Source organism: Cetorhinus maximus, chromosome 17, assembly GCF_964194155.1.
Source record: "Cetorhinus maximus chromosome 17, sCetMax3.hap1.1, whole genome shotgun sequence".
Taxonomy (NCBI): Eukaryota; Metazoa; Chordata; class Chondrichthyes; order Lamniformes; family Cetorhinidae; genus Cetorhinus; species Cetorhinus maximus.
The window spans coordinates 41,485,479-41,503,567 of NC_135895.1; positions in this window are offsets into that span (position 1 = coordinate 41,485,479).

Here is an 18,089-nt window from a genome sequence, read left to right on the forward strand (position 1 = left end):
ACACTCTTTACACTTTACATACTTAAGGGGGGGGATTTGAACCTCATTCCACAAGAGTTAAAATTGAATAGCTCTTTTTCCTGCTCTGATAACACCCAGTGGCAATTTTAATGTCGGGTGGTTCAGGTGTTTGCTTCACTCAGGTTGTTCCCTCATAAATATGCTAATTGTGCTGCTACTGCTCAGAAAGGGCTCAGGGCAACACTAACTGTGGTCTATAAATCAATGAAACTTGCCAGGCACTTAGCAGAGGATCGAAAGGCAAGTTAAAAGCCTTTTCTTTGCAGGGAGGATCAGGAATGCAAAATCTGGGCCTATATATGTCACTCTGAACTATAGGCAGCCCAATATTTTCTTGCAGACAGCTGAACATCTAGCTCTTTACTCCTGGTTTTGGTGGGCAGCTGGTTGGCAGGATGTTAATGAAGCCTGGCGACCATGGAGACTCTTGTTCAGGAAGTTTGATTGCTCTGTCTGTCTTTTCTACCTGGGAATTACAATCTATGCTCAAGTCAGCATTAAACACTCCTAATTGAGGAATGACACCGCCCAATGCAAAGTAAAACCTCTTACTTCCTATTTCAACAACACACCTCAACCACAAAAGGTTGCCCTTGCCTCTGTTATGACAGCAGATCACAGTCTGAATTATTTTCGGGCATATTGAACTTTTTGGGGAAGGTATGTGTTTTTTAAAAAAGGACATACAAGCAAAAGCTGGCTGAGACTTTAAAGTACTCACTTTCTGGAAAATTCCTACGTGGATTACACTTGACTGACATGTCCAGACAATGGAGACTGATTACCACATCTCAGTAGAAACCATCTCCTGTTGGGTTATGTCTTAGAATCTGGACATGGTCTGAGTTGAAAGAAAGCAGATTCTGGGTGAAAGACATGTTTGTTTTTCCCTTCCAGGAATACAGAAGAAAAGCGATTAAAACACCAGCTGCAACCTGATTGGTGTGTTCTCGTTTTGATGTGATAGTGTAAGCTTTGAGGGTCACAGCAGAGGAACAGCAACTAGACATCCTTGCAGCTTGCAGGTAAAAGTCTCTCTTTCCTCTCTCTCTGGCTGGAGGCAAGTCAGCAAAGCCACGGTCAAAAGGGAAACAGGACAACTCTATCAGCTAACCTGCAGAACCAGGTGTCTCCAAACCAACTGCTCAGCTGCCAAACTCAGCTCTACCAGAATCACCCAAGTTAACGGCTGCAATGTTTCGCCTCACGGGCAAGCCAAAGTCTGATTTGTATATTTTTTTTAGCTTTTATATTTGGACTCAATTTGTCATTGTTGACCTGTGTGCATGTGTGATGTGTTTTTATTATTTTTTCTCGGGTTTTTAGTAACTCATAAACTTACTCTTTCTTTGACTCAAGAAAGCCTGGTTAAGTTGGCTCCTTCTAAAAAAATAATTACATTTGGACTAGGAAAAGGTATCCATGAGGAAAGGGGTCCTTTGTAATTAACCTTATTGTGACCAACCGAGGGGGCTGAGTAAAAAGGGGGAATCATAGAGTCATAGAGGTCTACAGCACATAAATAGGCCCTTCAGCCCATTGATTCTGTGCCACTCAAACAAGTACATAACTATCCTAATCCCATTTTCCAGCACTAGGCACATAGCCTTGTATGCCATGGCATTGCAAGTGCACATCCAAATACTTGTTAAACGTTATGAGGGTTTCTGCCTCTACCACCCTTTCAGGCAGTGAGTTCCAGATTCCCACCACCCTCTGGATGAAAAAATTCTTCCTCATATCCCCTCTAAACCACCTATCCCTTATCTTAAATCTATGCCCCTTGGTTATTGATCCCTCCACCAAGGGGAAAAGTTCCTTCCTGTCTACCCTATCTATGCCCCTCATAGTTTTTTACACCTCAATCAAGTCCCCCCTCAATCTCCTTTGTTCCAGGGAAAATAACCCCCATCTATCCAATTTCTCCTCATAACTAAAACTCTCCAGCCCAGGCAACATCCTGGTAAATCTCCTCTGCACTCTCTCTAGTGCACTCACATCCTTCCTATAATGCGGATTCTAGAACTGCACGCAATACTCTAGCTGTGACCTAACCAGCATTTTATACAGTTCCAGCATAACCTCCCTGCTCTTATATTCTATGCCTCAGCTAATAAAAGCAAGTATCCCATATGCCTTCTTAACTACCTTATCTACCTGTCCCACTATCTTAAGGGACCGGTGGATATGCACACCAAAGTCCCTCTGATCCTCAGTACTTCCCAGGGTCCTACCATTCATTGTGTATTCCCGTGCCTTGTTTGTCTTGCCCAAGTGCATCACCTCACACTTATCCAGATGAAGTTCTATTTGCCGCTGATCAGCCCATATGACCATCCCATCTATATCCTCCTGTAATCTAAGGCTATCCTCCTCACTATTTACCGCCCCACCAATTTTCGTGTCATCCGCGAACTTACTGATCAACCCTCCTACATTCAAATCTACATCATTTATATAGACCACAAACAGCAAGGGACTCAACATCAATCCCTGTGGAGCCCCACTGGACACAGCATCCAGTCACAAAAACACCCCTCGTCCATCACCCTCTGCTTCCTGCCACTCAGCCAATTCTGGATCCAATTTGCCAAATTGCCTTGGATTCCATGGGCTCTTACCATTGTTATCAGTCTCCCATGCGAGACCTTATCAAAAGCCTTGCTGAAGTCCAATTAGACTATGTCAAATGCATCACCCTCATCTACATAATCTGGTCACCCCTTCGAAAAATTCAATCGAATTGGTCAGACATGTCCTCCCTTTAACAAAACCATGCTGACTGTGCTTGATTAATCCCTGCCTCTCCAAGTGCAGATTAATTCTGTCCCTCAGAATTGCTTCCAATAGTTTCCCCACCATTAGCTGGTGTGTAGTTCCCTGGTTTATCCCTTCTTTCCTTCTTGAATAATGGTACCACATTGGCTGTCCTCCAGTCCTCTGGCACTTCTCCTGTGGCCAGAGAGGTATTGAAAATTATTGCCAGCGCCCCTGCTATCTCCTCCCTTGCCTCACTCAACAGCCTGGGATACATTTTATCCGGGCCTGGTGATTCATCTACTTTTAAGCCTGCCAGACCACTTAGAACCTCCTCCCTTTCTATGCTAATTTCTTTAATTATATCACAATCCTTCTGCCTGATTTCCATACCCACATCGTGCCTCTCACTTGTGAATGCCGACACAAAGTATTCATTTAGAACCCTACCTACTCCACACACACATTACCACTATGGTCCTTAATGGGCCCTAATCTTTCCCTAGTTATCCTCTTACTCTTAATATACTTGTAAAATAACTTTGGATTTTCCTTTATTTTACCTGCCAATGTTTTTTCATGCCCCTTTTTGCTCTCCTAATTTCCTTTTTAAGCTCCCCCCTACACATTCTATACTCCTCTAAGGCTTCCGCTGTTTTGAGCCCTCGGTATCTGCCATAAGCCTCCCTTTTTCTCTTTATCGAATCCTGTATATCCCTCGACATCCAGGTCAGCTCATTCCTCCTCATCCCGGAGCATAACAAAATTGGGTTCCCTGTCGGGAAGTTAACAATTTGTGGTATCTCATCTGGGATCATAACAAATTGGGGGACATCACCCAGGGACCTGTCGTAACACCTGAAATGTGCTTTCCATTTTCCATATCAGGCATTCTGTGGCTGTTTGGTACGAGATTACCAACTCGCACCAAATTAGGGAAAATAATGCAATGCCCACTAGAAACCAGATTAAGAATGCCCATACTCATTCCATCACTTCACAGAACATCTTTACAGCCAGCAAAGAGAGGAGATTTGTACTCAATGGTCCGGACTACTTTTCAATCCAGAAAGAAAAGAGCAAAAGACTTGCATTTATATACTGACTTTCATGACTGCAGAATATCTCCAAGGGCTTTACAGCTAATTAAGTATTATTTTGAAGTGTAGTCACTGGTGTAATGTAGAAAATGCAGCAGCCAATTTGTGCACAGCAAACTCCTATAATCAGCAATGAGATAATGACCAGATTCTGTTCTTGAGATGCTGATTGAAGGATAATTGAGCGATAAATATTAGCCGACACACAGGGTATAACTTCCCTGCTCTTCAGAACTTTGGGTTGCTTTTAAATCAACCTATACATTTACCAATTATATGAAAATGCCACAGCTGGAGCTGCAGGCTATCAGGCGGTGGGGTTCCCCCTCCATAAAGGCAGTTTGACAGCTGTGATCGTTTTCTTTTATAAATTTTAAAAATGCTGAGAGGGTGCCTCCATCTTGAAGCACCCTTCCTCTCCTTTACCTGTATCAGAAGGCTACAACTTTTTCACTGCTGGTTGGCCTACTATTGTCCCTCCAGTAGTGACAGTCTTAATTGGGTGCCACGTGCACCCTCCGGCCATTAATTGGCCAATCCTGCAGAAAACTATGCCCAATATGGTCTGGGGTCAGGACCCACAGTTGATCCCAGTGTCGGGGTCCCAACCCCAAATGGAAAAGCCAGCCCATGTCCCAGAGATGAAAGGCGTCTCTCTTCATTACGCTAACCAGTTGCCCAAATAGCTCCTTGCATTTCTCTTCTATTTTATCATGTCTCAAACATCTGAAAGCATTTCACAAAGTATACAGTCTGTAGATTGGTGTATCGGCTGGCTTCAAGCTGAATTTGATGGTCTCAATGCTTCCAATTTAAAGATGTAGATGACTGAGTTGGTTGTTCTTTGCGGGAGGGAAGTGCTGGGTTGGATTCTTTTTAGAATTTTCAGTCTGCAGCAGGGCACTCCTGGATGATCACAGTCAGCAAACAGGGCTCGAAGTTTACCATGTGGATTGAAGAAAAAGGAGGCAGAGGACACGACTTAAGCCTTCACCCTAAGCTGCTTGTCCTCAGTAGTGCTGAGAAAACGTCCTTAAAACGTACAAAAAGATGGCTTATCATGTGATCTTCCTCCAACTGCCAGGGGCATTCAAAAAAAGACATTGTCTATGTATTCCAAAGGTGGCTTGATTAACTCATGTCTTGAAGCTATCTTGTCAGGGCCCCATTGTCTAAGCGATTAGTCGTAGTGGTCCATCTCCAACAGTTCAACACCTCAGACGATTGCCATAGATGACCATAAGACCATAAGACATAGGAGCAGAAATTAGGCCATTCGGCCCATCAAGTCTGCTCCGCCATTCAATCATGGCTGATAAGTTTCTCAGCCACATTCTCCCGCCTTCTCCCCGTAACCTTTGATCCCCTTACCAATCAAGAACCTATCTATCTCGCTCTTAAATACACTCAATGACCTGGCCTCCACAGTGTTCTGTGGCAATGAATTCCATAGATTCACCACTCTCTGGCTAAAGAAGTTTCTCCTCATCTCTGTTCTAAACGGTCTTCCCTTTACACTGAGGCTGTGCCCTCGGGTCCTAGTCTCTCCTACTAATGGAAACATCTTACCCACGTCCACTCTATCCAGGCCTTTCAGTATTCTGTAAGTTTCAATCAGATCCCCCCTCATCCTTCTAATCTCCATCGAGTATAGACCCAGAGTCCTCAAACGTTCCTCATATGTTAAGCTTTTCATTCTTGGGATCGTTCTTGTAAACCTCCTCTGGATCCTCTCCAGGGCCAGAACATCCTTCCTGAGATACAGAGCCCAAAATTGCTCACAATATTCTAAATGTGGTCTGACCAGAGCCTTATAAAGCCTCAGCAGTACATCCCTGCTTTTATATTCTAGTCCTCTTGAAATAAATGCCAACATTGCATTTGCTTTCCTAACTACTGACTCAACCTGCAAATTAACCTTAAGAGGATCCTGGCCTAGGACTCCCAAGTCCCTTTGCACTCCAGATTTCTGAATTCTCTCCCCATTTAGAAAATAGTCTATGCCTCTATTCTTCCTACCAAAGTGCATGATCTCACACTTCCCCACGTTGTATTCCATCTGCCACTTCTTTGCCCATTCGCCTAACCTGGCCAAATCCTTCTGCAGCCTCCCTTCCTCCTCAATACTACCTGTCCCTCCACCTATCTTTGTATCATCTGCAAACTTAGCCAGGATGCCCTCAGTTCCTTCATCTAGATCATTAATGTATAAAGTGAAAAGTTGTGGTCCCAACACTGACCCCTGCGAAACTCCACTAGTCACCGGCCGCCATCCTGAGAAGGACCCCCTTATCCCCACTCTCTGCCTCCTGCCAGACAGCTAATCTTCTATCCATGCTAGTACCTTGCCTCTAACACCATGGGCTCTTATCTTACTGAGCAGTCTCCTGTGCGGCACCTTGTCAAAGGCCTTCTGGAAGTCCAAGTAGATAACATCCATTGGCTCTAATGAGACAGGAGATGCGAGATTTTCACACTCTCCTGAAGTCATTGTCTTTAATGAGTTTTGCAGACAGACTGACTCTACTCCAATGAGTTAGAATATGGAATGTATAGAAATGCAAATTGGGGATTGCCACTTGGGGCTGTGAGTTCAAATCACCTTATTCTTTGTGCTTTTAAAAAGCTTGTTTTTACAAGCTCAATTCAGATTTCCAGCCAGTTGGTTAAAAATCATTGGGCCGTAACCTCCAAGCTCCCTAGCGTCGGGTTTGGGGGGTACCCCAAAGATGTGCTGGGGAATGCCTCTCAGTAGTTTCCAGGTAAGAGTTTGCATGGCAATTGCCCACTTCCTCTGAACAATTGTCCTGCCCTGGGAACCATCTGAAAATACGGCTTAAATCACAAACTGCCGATGGTTCCGCCAGGGCTATATCAATAGTTACTCAGAAAAAGTTAGAAGAATTAAAACCTCTTCTAACCTCTGGCTAACTATTGTAAAGACTCGGACCCCCCATCAAGGGACTCCCCTCAGCAATTCTCTGTTGTTGAAGCAAGAGTCCAAAAATGATTTTAAAGGGGAATTTGGTATTCACTTGATAAAGAAACATATTGAGGTTAAAAACAAAAAGCTAAAAGCTACTGCTTCAACATATTGAAGTGTCTGGTTACTGAGAGGAGAGTCAGGTTGGACTAGGTGGTTCATGTAGAGGAAAGCTCCAGCACAGATTTGATGAGTTGAATGGTCTATTTCTGCGTCGTTTATAACTATTTACAAGAATAAACCTTTAGTCAACATCAGCAACTTCTGGAAACCTGAGTTAAACTAATGTAAATTTTGAAAATTGTTACAACGTTGACAAATTTAAATAAAGATTTAAACTCTGAATCAAAAAAGGTTTCCTTAACACTGAGTAACCGACAAAGTCTAGCATGCAGCATTATTACTAAATAGAGAATGCTCCTGTTTTGTTAAATCATCATATGATAGATAAATATAATTTTAATAGTTAATAACTCACTAGTAGACTGTGCAGGTATATTTCTAACCAATCAAATTGGAGATACTTTCAATAATGTTGCAGGGCATCTGAAAAACAGAAAGGCATGCTGGCTATTGCTATAAAAATTTTTGGATACATTTGCCCACAGTGAAAATACATGCGTGTCTTATGCTAATTTTCTGAGGGAAGGCATTGCACTTTTATAAAAATCAATGTTTCCACAATGTTAGACACAATATACATGTTAAAAGAATATTGCTGCATGCAGAAGTGTTTGACAAAGCATGACTGAATGCCTCAAATGACATCAAACACATTGAGATCAATTTTAACTTAAGCTGCACACCTGGAAACAGATGAGGTTGGCTGCAATGCTAATTTTACACAAAAGCAGAAAATGCTGGAAAAAATGGTCTGGCAGCATCTGTGGAGAGAGAAACAGAGTTAACGTTTTGAGTCCATATGACCCTTCTTCAGAGCTTGTTTTGTTTTTATGCTAATTTTACATCCTACCAGAGTTAACTGTCCATGGAAGTCAAAGAGCGGAACCGTTTGCACAAAGTGTGATAATGGACAGAAAAAAGGACGATTTTCCCGCCTGCCACAATGGCGGGTTTTTGTGCGGTTTCATCCCATTCCCAGTGCCTCCCACCTTATTATAATGCATTCCCAGGAAACACACAAGATCACTGCTGGGGCAGCCTCTGATTCACCCGCCCCGCTGTCACCTCAGGCCTTCAATAATCCGGGCACCATATTTAAAGAACGCCCATGCACAGAGCTAGTACTCTCGAAGGGATCGGAGGCTGCTGCAAAGGGAGGGAACATGCTGCCCCCAAATTTAGCGACACCTCCCTCAGGTGCCCACTGGATGCAGTGGAAGCCGCCGTGAAGTCCTCTACACCTGTTCTGGGTGAAGACCAGGAAGCAAAGTGACAAATCCAGCATTGGAGGTGGTGGCAGCTGTGGTCAGCATCAGTCACTCTTCTCATCACTCTCAACTCATACAATCACAAACTCAGCACACATCCACAGGGATCTCACTCACAGCCAGTTCAATGGACATCACAATTCACTGTCTCACACACATCTTCATCTGCCCTGCAGATTGTGTCCTCATCCCCTCCATGACACACAGCAGGGCCCAAAAGCAGGCCAGGGCTCCCCAGGTCTCAGCCCTCCTGAGGCCACTCGCCCAGGTCATCACAGGCAGTCAGTAGGCTGCTATCACTTCCACTGTGGATGTCGGCGGAGCACCAATGTGTAGGGGCAGGGTTTGGAAGGTTAAGAAGATGTAGTTGCACAGCCTGGGCATAGGTGTTGATCACTTGAACATAATGTTCACTATTGTCAATAAACGCCCAAGAATGTCTCCCTGCCTATTGCTCCTTGTTCTGATGATCATGTCACTCAGATGTGAAACCTTTCTGCACATGATAAAGGCAGTTGTTTCAGCCCAGGGCTTCTTCCCTGTGCAGTGTGTAACTTTCAGACCAAAGTGATGGTCTGGCCTCACACTCACTGGACACATTACTGATGCCTGCACCTCGATGATGTTTGTCATTGCTGCCAGAATGTGGTGGGCAGGCGTCACAGAGCTCCGTCATTCTCTCTGTGTGATCTTAGTTCCTTTGAGGTGGGGCTGGCCCCATCTTGTCTGCATCTGTGACCAGTGATGCGGTGTTCTTGAAGGGGACAGGTGTTGAAGGCTGACAAAGGATCAGTTGCATTTAAAGTTTCATGGCTGTGTCTCCATGGCCTGAATCTTCTGGTTGGCGTGCGGGGGCAGGCCCCACTCAGCAACACGTAAAATGATGCACGGTGAAATCGGGTGTGCGTCCCAACATCACCGTGCGTTAGTCCGACCTTCACCAAACTGTCAAAGACCTGTTAAGGCCAATGTTGAACTAATTGAAGTAGTTGTCTGGGCTGCCTGTCCAACCTTAAGGTTGGCGGGCAGGCGAAGAGCCCAGGCGGCCTTCGCATTTTTCAAGAAACTTCATCCATGGGTGGGATGAGGTTTCATGAAGCGTTTAAAAATCCAATAAAATTTTTTATTAAAATTCATTGACATGTCCCAGCTCATGTGACACTGTCACATGAGGCGACGTGTCCGAATAATTTTAAAAAATCTTTTACTGACTTTTTCACAATGAAATTAAACTCCCTGAGGCAGCTCTGTGCTTCAGGGAGATTTCTGCGCTCTTTCGAGCACCTGCGTGAAAGAGTGCAGGCCCCGACTCAACCGAACTCCCCCCGCTCACACAGGGAGTGCGTAGCGCTTCTGGGTGCATGTCATGCTGGGCGGGCCTTAATTGGCCGCCCACGTAAAATGGCAGCATGCATCCGATTGCAGGCAGCGATTGGCTGTGCACCCGCCCCCACTCGCTCAGCCTCCCCCCGACGGGGAGAAAATTCTCCCCCATGATATGACCCTGATCACACAGCATAAAGGAGCTGCCCTCAGGCCACACAGGAGTCAAACATTCACAGGTGCAAGGTGAGGATGTTAGGACTGTCCTTACTGCATCTTGTCATCATCCTCCATCAATCTTGTGGCTATGAGGGGCTTCTGTGCACATCTGCCTCGTCTGGCCAGTGTGATGGCCTCATCGCCAGCCTCCTTGCCTTCGTTATCATCATCCCCTCATTATCATCATCCCCTTCGATGTCCTCCTCATCGGAGGATACGCGCAGCTCCTCCATCTCCCCCTCAGCCAGGTCCTCCCCTCAGTGCCAGGTTGTGTAGCGTGCAGCAAGCGACCATGCTTGACACCCTCTGGGGACTGTATTGCAGTCTCCACTGGACCTGTCGAGGCACTGGAACCTCATTTTCAAAATGCCTATCATTTGCTCCACCAAAGTCCGGGTCACGGCATGAGCCTCATTGTACCGTCGCTCTGCTGTAGTCTGAGGCCGTTGCATGGGTGCCATTTGCTACATCCTCTGCGGGTAGCCCTTGTCCCCAAGGAGCCAACCCTGCAGCCTCTCTGGATCCTGGAAGATGTCAGGGATCTGAGACCTGCTAAGAACGTAGGAGTCGTGAATGCTCCCCAGAAATCGTGCGCGGACCTGTAGGATGTTTTTGTGGTGGTCGCACACCAGCTGAACATTCAGCAAGTCCTTGTGGTTGATGTAGTTGACTGCTTGTTGCCATGGAGATCTAAGCACTATGTGAGTGCAGTCGATGACACCCTGCACTTTTGGGAAACCTGAGATCTGTACAAATACCAGCGCTCTTGCTTCCTGGCTTTACTGATCCTGGACGAAATGCACAAAGTTCAGTGCCTTTGCGAAGATGGCATCCGTGACCTCCTGGACACTCTTGTGCCTGGAGGCTTGTACGATCCTGCACAGGTTATCCCTGGAACCTTGGAAGGAGTCACTAGCATAAAAATTAAGTACCACGGTCACTTTCAATGCCACTGGCAGTGGATGCCCTCCATGTCCCCGTGGCACCAAATCCTGCAGCAGGTGGTAGATGTGACCGGCCAGTTTCCAAGACATGTGCAGTCTTCAGCGACAGTGGATCTCAGTCATCTGCAGGAATGGCAGGCAGCGTCTATAGACCCTGGGTCTAGCGAAACACCTATGAGTGACGGCTCGCTGTGAATGTTCAGCTGTGTAGGCAGCAGGCCCTGTCGCCCCTTCATCTTGAGGGAGGTGCTCCTCCCTTTGCCGAGCCAGGCACCTCCACCGCATTCTTCTTCTTCTCTGCTCCCTGTAAGTCATGAGCCACAGGAGAGGTGCCAGAGGACTGGAGGACAGCCAATGTGGTACCGTTCTTCAAGAAGGGAGGAAGGGATAAACCAGGGAACTACAGCCAGTCAGTCTAACCTCAGTGGTGGGGAAACTATTGGAAGCAATTCTGAGGGACAGAATTAATCTACACTTGGAGAGGCATGGATTAATCAAAGACAGTCAGCATGGTTTTGTTAAGGGGAGGTCATGTCTGATCAATTTGATTGAATTTTTCGAAGAGGTAACCAGGTGTGTAGTCGAGGGCAATGCATTTGACGAAGTCTACTTGGACTTCAGCAAGGCTTTTGATAAGATCCCGCATGGGAGACTGATGACGAAGGTAAGAGCCCATTTGGCAAATTGGATCCAGAATTGGCTGAGTGGCAGGAAGCAGAGGGTGATGGTCAAGGCGTGTTTTTGTGACTGGATGCCCGTGTCCAGTGGGGTTCCACAGGGATCGGTGTTGGGTCCCTTGCTGTTTGAGGTACATATAAATGATTTAGACTTGAATGTAGGAAGTTTGATCAGTAAGTTCGCGGATGACACGAAAATTAGTGGGGTGGTCAATAGTGAGGAGGATAGCCTTAGATTACAGGAGGATATAGATGGGCTGGTCTGATGGGCTGATCAGTGGCAAATGGAATTTAATCTGGATAAGTGTGAGGTGATACACTTGGGCAGGACAAACACGGCACGGGAATACACAATGAATGATGGGACCCTGGGAAGTACTGAGGATCAGAGGGACCTTGGTGTGCATATCCACCGGTCCCTTAAGGTAGCGGGACAGGTAGATAAGGTGGTTAAGAAGGCATATGGGATACTTGCCTTTATTAGCTGAGGTATAGAATATAAGAGCAAAGAGGTTATGCTGGAACTGTATAAAACGCTGGTTAGGCCACAGCTAGAGTATTGCGTGCAGCCCTGGATCCGCATTATAGGAAGGATGTGATTGCGCTAGAGAGAGTGCAGAGGAGATTCAACAGGATGTTGCCTGTGCTAGAGAGTTTCAGTTATGAGGAGAGATTGGATAGACTGGGGTTATTTTCCCTGGAGCAGTGGAGATTGAGGGGGGACATGATTGAGGTGTATAAAATTATGAGGGGCATAGATAGGGTAGACAGGAAGGAACTTTTCTCCTTGGTGGAGGGATCCATAACCAGGGGGCATATATTTAAGGTAAGGGGCAGGAGGTTTAGAGGGGATATGAGGAAGAATTTTTTCATCCAGAGGGTGGTGGGAATCTGGAACTCACTGCCTGAAAAGGTGGTAGAGGTAGAAACCCTCATAACATTTAACAAGTATTTGGATGTGCACTTGTGATGCCATAGCATACAAGGCTATGGGCCTAGTGCTGGAAAATGGGATTAGAATAGTTAGCTACTTGTTTTAGCAGCGCAGCATTGATGGGCCGAAGGACCTTTTTCAGTGCTGTAGACCTCTATGACTCTATGCATCACTAGGGTCCATGATCCTGATGTTCTCCTCCTGCAGGATCAAAGAGAGAGAAGCATGGGATAGCATGGGTGTACTGAGAACCTCTCTTGGTTAGGTCTGAAGGCCCCTTCATGCATGCTAAAGAGCGCTGGCCACTACTTGAATGGCCAGGTGTGTAGTGCGCTCATTGTGATGTCCAAAACCCCACCCACCTCTGCCCCACTCCACTTGACCAATTGGCGTCAGCTTTGGCCACTGGACTGCATGCTGTGCTCTCAGTCAGGCGCAGCCATTCTCCTAACATGCACTACAAGGCCTGCGCTGTTAGCTTGAACCATGATGGATACTGGTCCAAACCTTAATAAAGACACTGCAAGGGGCTGTGAGCACCTCCACCAGTGACTGCGCCATTGCCACCTTTCACAAGGGGTTTCTACAACTTGCCCAGAATCCAATTGCTCTGCTGCCCCCTAAAACCCACATTAATTTGTAGTCTGTGCCCAAGGGGTGAAAAGGTCTGGAGCATTTGGTGGCACTTTCATGCTTTTGCGTTACTTGAGTGGGCAGAAAAGCTTCAGAGGCCCAACTCCAAGCATGTCAATGGAGCTGCTGCAGAACAGTCTCAGCTGTGTGAGAATGCTTTTGACAAGCTTTTCCAAATGCATGGCCGCTTCCCTCACCACCTACCCCCCCTGCCCCCACCCCTGGCATCGCTTCAGTATTTCTTTCAGTATGTGCTGCCTTGCCACCACCCCCCGCCCCCTTGGCATGCATTTGAGTACTTCCTTCAGTGCTGCCTTGCCCCCAACCCTGCTCTGACCTGCACTGGAGCCCTTGACCTGGCACCGCACTGAAAGCCAGCTGGGAAAAAGCGACTTTCCTGTGCCCCTCCCCGAATGTGTGGTGCCTCTTCCTTGATGTCCTGCACGTGATGCTCGCGAACACAGCGCAAGGTTGTGTGCACTCACCTCTGAGTTCCCTCGAAGTTCAGGTCACCAGGTGCATGCCTTTTAATGGCAGTCATGAAGCACGCCGTTCTGAAGTCACGCCGACGTGGGCAGTAAATTTGATGTGGGGGTGGGTGATTCCGGTGAGGAGAGCTTATAATGAGATGCAAATGTATTATAATGATATTCCCAACATGCGGCGACAGGAAATGCGGCCCGCCATTGATGGGTGGAGCGGATGATCGCAAACTAATTTCATGATGGTGTAAAACCGATTTCTGGCTTTCTCGCCATTTTGTCCCCCCCCCCTATTCGCCACGGCACCTGGTGCCAATGAGCCAGAAAATTCCGGCCAAATTGTAAAACTGTCACTCCAACCAATCCTACGGGTTTTCTGCCTGACAAGTTCGGTTTAAATTTCTTTCATTGTGTCATGTGATGCCATCATCTTCCTATAATCTTTCCCTATTCCTATTTTCAAAATGCATTCATTCACACTTCTTATGACTATACAGTGTCTACCATGTATTTGCCTATCCTGCTAGCCTGTGTCTTTTTGTAACCTTCCACAATCCTCACCACCATTCCCTTCTCCCATTTGTCGTTACCAGCATTTCAACATTGTGCCCTTAATTTCAGATCATTTATGTTTATGGAAACAAAGGTGGCTTCAATGTAGATGCCAGTGGAACTCCAGTCACCAGACTTTCCAGCCTGAGAAGTTTCCTTTAACCTCACTGTTTTTCTATCTATCTCCACCCATCTCTCCTTCCATTTAGCTACATTCCATTGTGTGTTAAATTCATCATAAGTCTCTCAGCTGGAAAGTTGTTAAATCCTTTTTGAAAATCCATAAACTACACCCAGTTATTTTTTTTAAAACACTGTCCTTTCTCTTTTATTCTACTAGTTGGTTAGGCAGGAATTATAGCTCCACATGAGTTAGGGAATGTGGGCAAATGTGAAATTGTCCATTTTGGCAGGAAGAATAAAAAAGAAGCATATTATCTAAATGGTGAGAGATTGCAGGGCTCTGAGGTTGAGAGAGATCTGGGTGTCCTAGTGCATGAATCACAAAAGACTAGTCTGCAGGTACAGCAAGTAATTAAGAAAGCTAATAGAATGTTATTGTTCATTGCAAGGGGAATTGAATACAAAAGTAGGAAGGTTATGCTTCAGTTGTACAGAGCACTGGTGAGACCACATCTGGAATACTGTGTACACTATTGGTCTCCTTATATAAGGAAGAATGTAATTGCATTAGAAGCAGTTCAGAGAAGGTTTACTAAACTAATACCAGGAATGGATGGGTCATCGTATGAGGAAAGATTAGACAGGCTAGACTTGTATTTGCTGGAGTCTAGAAGAGTAAGAAGCGACTTGATTGAAACATATGAGATCCTGAGGGGTCTTGACAGGGTCAGTGTGGAGAGGATGTTTCCTCTTGTGGGAAAATCTAGAACTAGGGGTGACTGTTTAAAAATAGGGAGTTGCCCATTTAAAACAGAGCTGAGAAGAAATTTTTTCTTTCAGAGGGTAGTGAGTCTTTCAAACTCTTTTCCTCAAAAGGCAGTGCAAGCAGAGTCTTTGAATGTTTTAATGGCAGATGTAGATGGATTCTTGATAAATAATTGGGTGAAAGGTTACCAGTGTAGGCATAAGGTTACAATCAGATCGGCCATCATCTTATTGAATGATGGAGCAGGCTCCAAGGGCCAAATGGCTAACTCCTGCTCCTAGTTCGTATGTTAGCCATGTTTATCTAAATGTTTAGTAATTTTGCCTTATTGGCTCCAGTAATTTATGAAGATCTCAAATAAGGCTAATTAAAATATACTTTCCTGGCCTTAACTCAGAGTCCTGTTTCATAGAGGGATGTCGCATTTGATATTTTCCAGTCCTCTACTACAATTTCTCTTTCCACAGGAATTTGATAAGTTCTGATCATTATTTCTCTCTAGCTTCCCTCAGGATGTGAATGATCATATTCCTGTGATTGGTGTACCCTAAGTCCCATTTTAATTGGGATTGTAACCTTCACTAACAGTTCCACACCCACCATTGTGCATAGTATTGTACAGATCAGAGCAAAATCCATACCAATGGACTCCAGGATCTACCTTATTTTGAACTGTTGTGAAATGCAACTTCCACATGCTATATGCTGCGATGCTTTCCATATTAAATTCAAATGGGTTCAAAGTAAAGAAGCTTAATGGAAACCTTAACATTCTCAACCTGGAATATTTCTACAAGTAATCACGAAAATAACCAACATTTCAATGTCGGCAAATGTCAGCTTGTAATTCTCTACACTGCCTCATCATCCTTACCATAGGCTGGTGGTGTAGTGTATTTTGAGAGAGGACAATTACAAACAGTTTGGAAATGTAAGCTTGTAAGTAGGAGTGCACCAAGATTCTGTTTAGATAAATATGATATTTCCATCATTGGATGTGGCTCTTGAACTAAATCTGGCTTGGTAGTGAAGTCTTTTAACATCATTCCTTCTACTGGAGAGAAACTAACAATTTCAGAAGGACGTGTGCTCACTTTGCAGCTCAGTAGATGTACATTTTCCATCAGAATGCAGTAAAATGCCACTTAAACTCAGTGTAATACAATATTTAAACATTCCAAAACAAATGGAGAAAAATACAAAACCACACAAGTGGTTATGAGCCACATTTCAGTACAGGCTTGGGAGTCCATATTAATACATGCCTATTTTAAACTGTCATACTTTGGTAAACAAAATGTTAGTGAGAAGAGGAGAGTTCATCAGTGGTCCAATGATTTTAGCTTGTAAATTGTACAGTTGATTTATATAGATAGTGGAGACCAGGGGCCGGGTTTGCGCCACTGAAGCAGGTAACTCAAATTGGGAAATTTCATGACTCTGCAGACTTGCTTCAGTTTAAAGGACCCTGCGAGACACAATATTTGCTCAGGGGATGGGTCGGGATCGAGCTGGGCCTGCCGACCCCAGAAGCCAATTGTAGGCACTCATGGAGGTGAGCGGGTGCTGAGGTGGGCTGGTTAGAAGGCCGCCTCGGTTCTCTGGTATTTTGTCCCAGTTGTTTTAGAAGCTGTTAGGCCCTCTAGCCATTACCACCACCACCCCCATACCCCGTCAATCCCTATCTACCCCCAAACCAACTCATGCCCCCCAAACACCCCCATACTCCTCATAGTCCCCCCAAGCCACCTTCATAGCCACTCACCCAGTATTCAACATTGGCAGACCTCAGGAGCCATGTGAAGATGAAAACAAATAAACTTCAAACAATTTAATATAGCTCTCACTAATACACACTTCATTGTGGAAAAAAAAACTCCCATTCATCAAGCTCATTCAAAGCTATTAAATCTCCTCAAGTAGTTAATCTGTTATAAAAACAAAAACACTTCTATTCTGTAGCCACACCAAGGACACCTAAATAGCATCTTTGAACTGTCAATCAAACTATGAGCTCAGAATCCACTGTTGGGATAACTAGCTTTTGAAACTCAACCAAGTATTCATAATGACATAATAAAAGCCATTGGAAAATGTCAACAAAGGTCTGTATTGAAACTGTGGAACAGATTGTCATGTTTTTTCCAAACCTACACCCATGACCTGTCAATCAAAATAGTCCAGCTGATGGGTGGAATTTTCCATGCCCACTGATGTTGGGCATGTTCAGCAGCTTGAGCAGACAATATGGGGAGAAGGCCATAAATCTGTTTCATGACATTGTGAAACCAGTTTGCAATCTCCGCACTGCCCATCAATAGCGGGCCACATTTCCCGCTGTCGGACGTCAGGAACCTCATTGTAATACATCTGCATATCATTATAAGGCCAGACCGCTGGAATCATGCTCCCATGCTGGATCGTCTGAGTACCACGCCGACATGTTTCACATCAGTGCACTTGGCGGGCTGCACTTTGAGGGGAATTTGGAGGTGAGTGCACAGTAACATTACAGAGCGCTTGCGAGGGTTGCCTATTGGACTATTGGGGCTCCTGCACACGCTGCTGAAAAGCCACAGTGAGCCGTCGCTGGTCGGTGTCTAGCTAGAACCAGGGTCTATAGATGGCACTTTTCGTTCCTGCAGATGACTGAGAACCAGTGTCGCCGAAGAATGTGCATGTCCAGGGAACTTTTCAGTCACATCTGCCAGCTGCTGCAGGATTTGACGCCACATGGACATGAAGGGCATCCACTGCCAGCAGCTGTGAAAGTGACCATGGTGCTCAATCTTTATGCCAGTGGCTCTTTCCAAGCTCTACAGGTGACCTCTGTAGGATATCACAAGCTTCCACCCACAAATGCATCCATGAAGTCACAGATGTCATCTTCACGTAGGCACACAACCTTGTGCATTTTGCCCAGGACAAGGAAAGCCAGGAAGCAAGAGGGATTGGATTTGAGCAGATCTCAGGTTTCCCATAGGTGCAGGGTGCCATTGACTGAATTTACCTGGTGCTCAGATCTCCGTCGCAACTCGCGGTCAACTATGTCACCTGCAAGAGCTTCCATTTGCTGAATGTGCAGCTGGTGTGCAACCACCACAAATGCATCCTGCAGGTCTGTGCACAGTTTCTAGGATGTGTCCATGACTCTCCTACATTCTCAGTTGGTCACAGGTCCCTG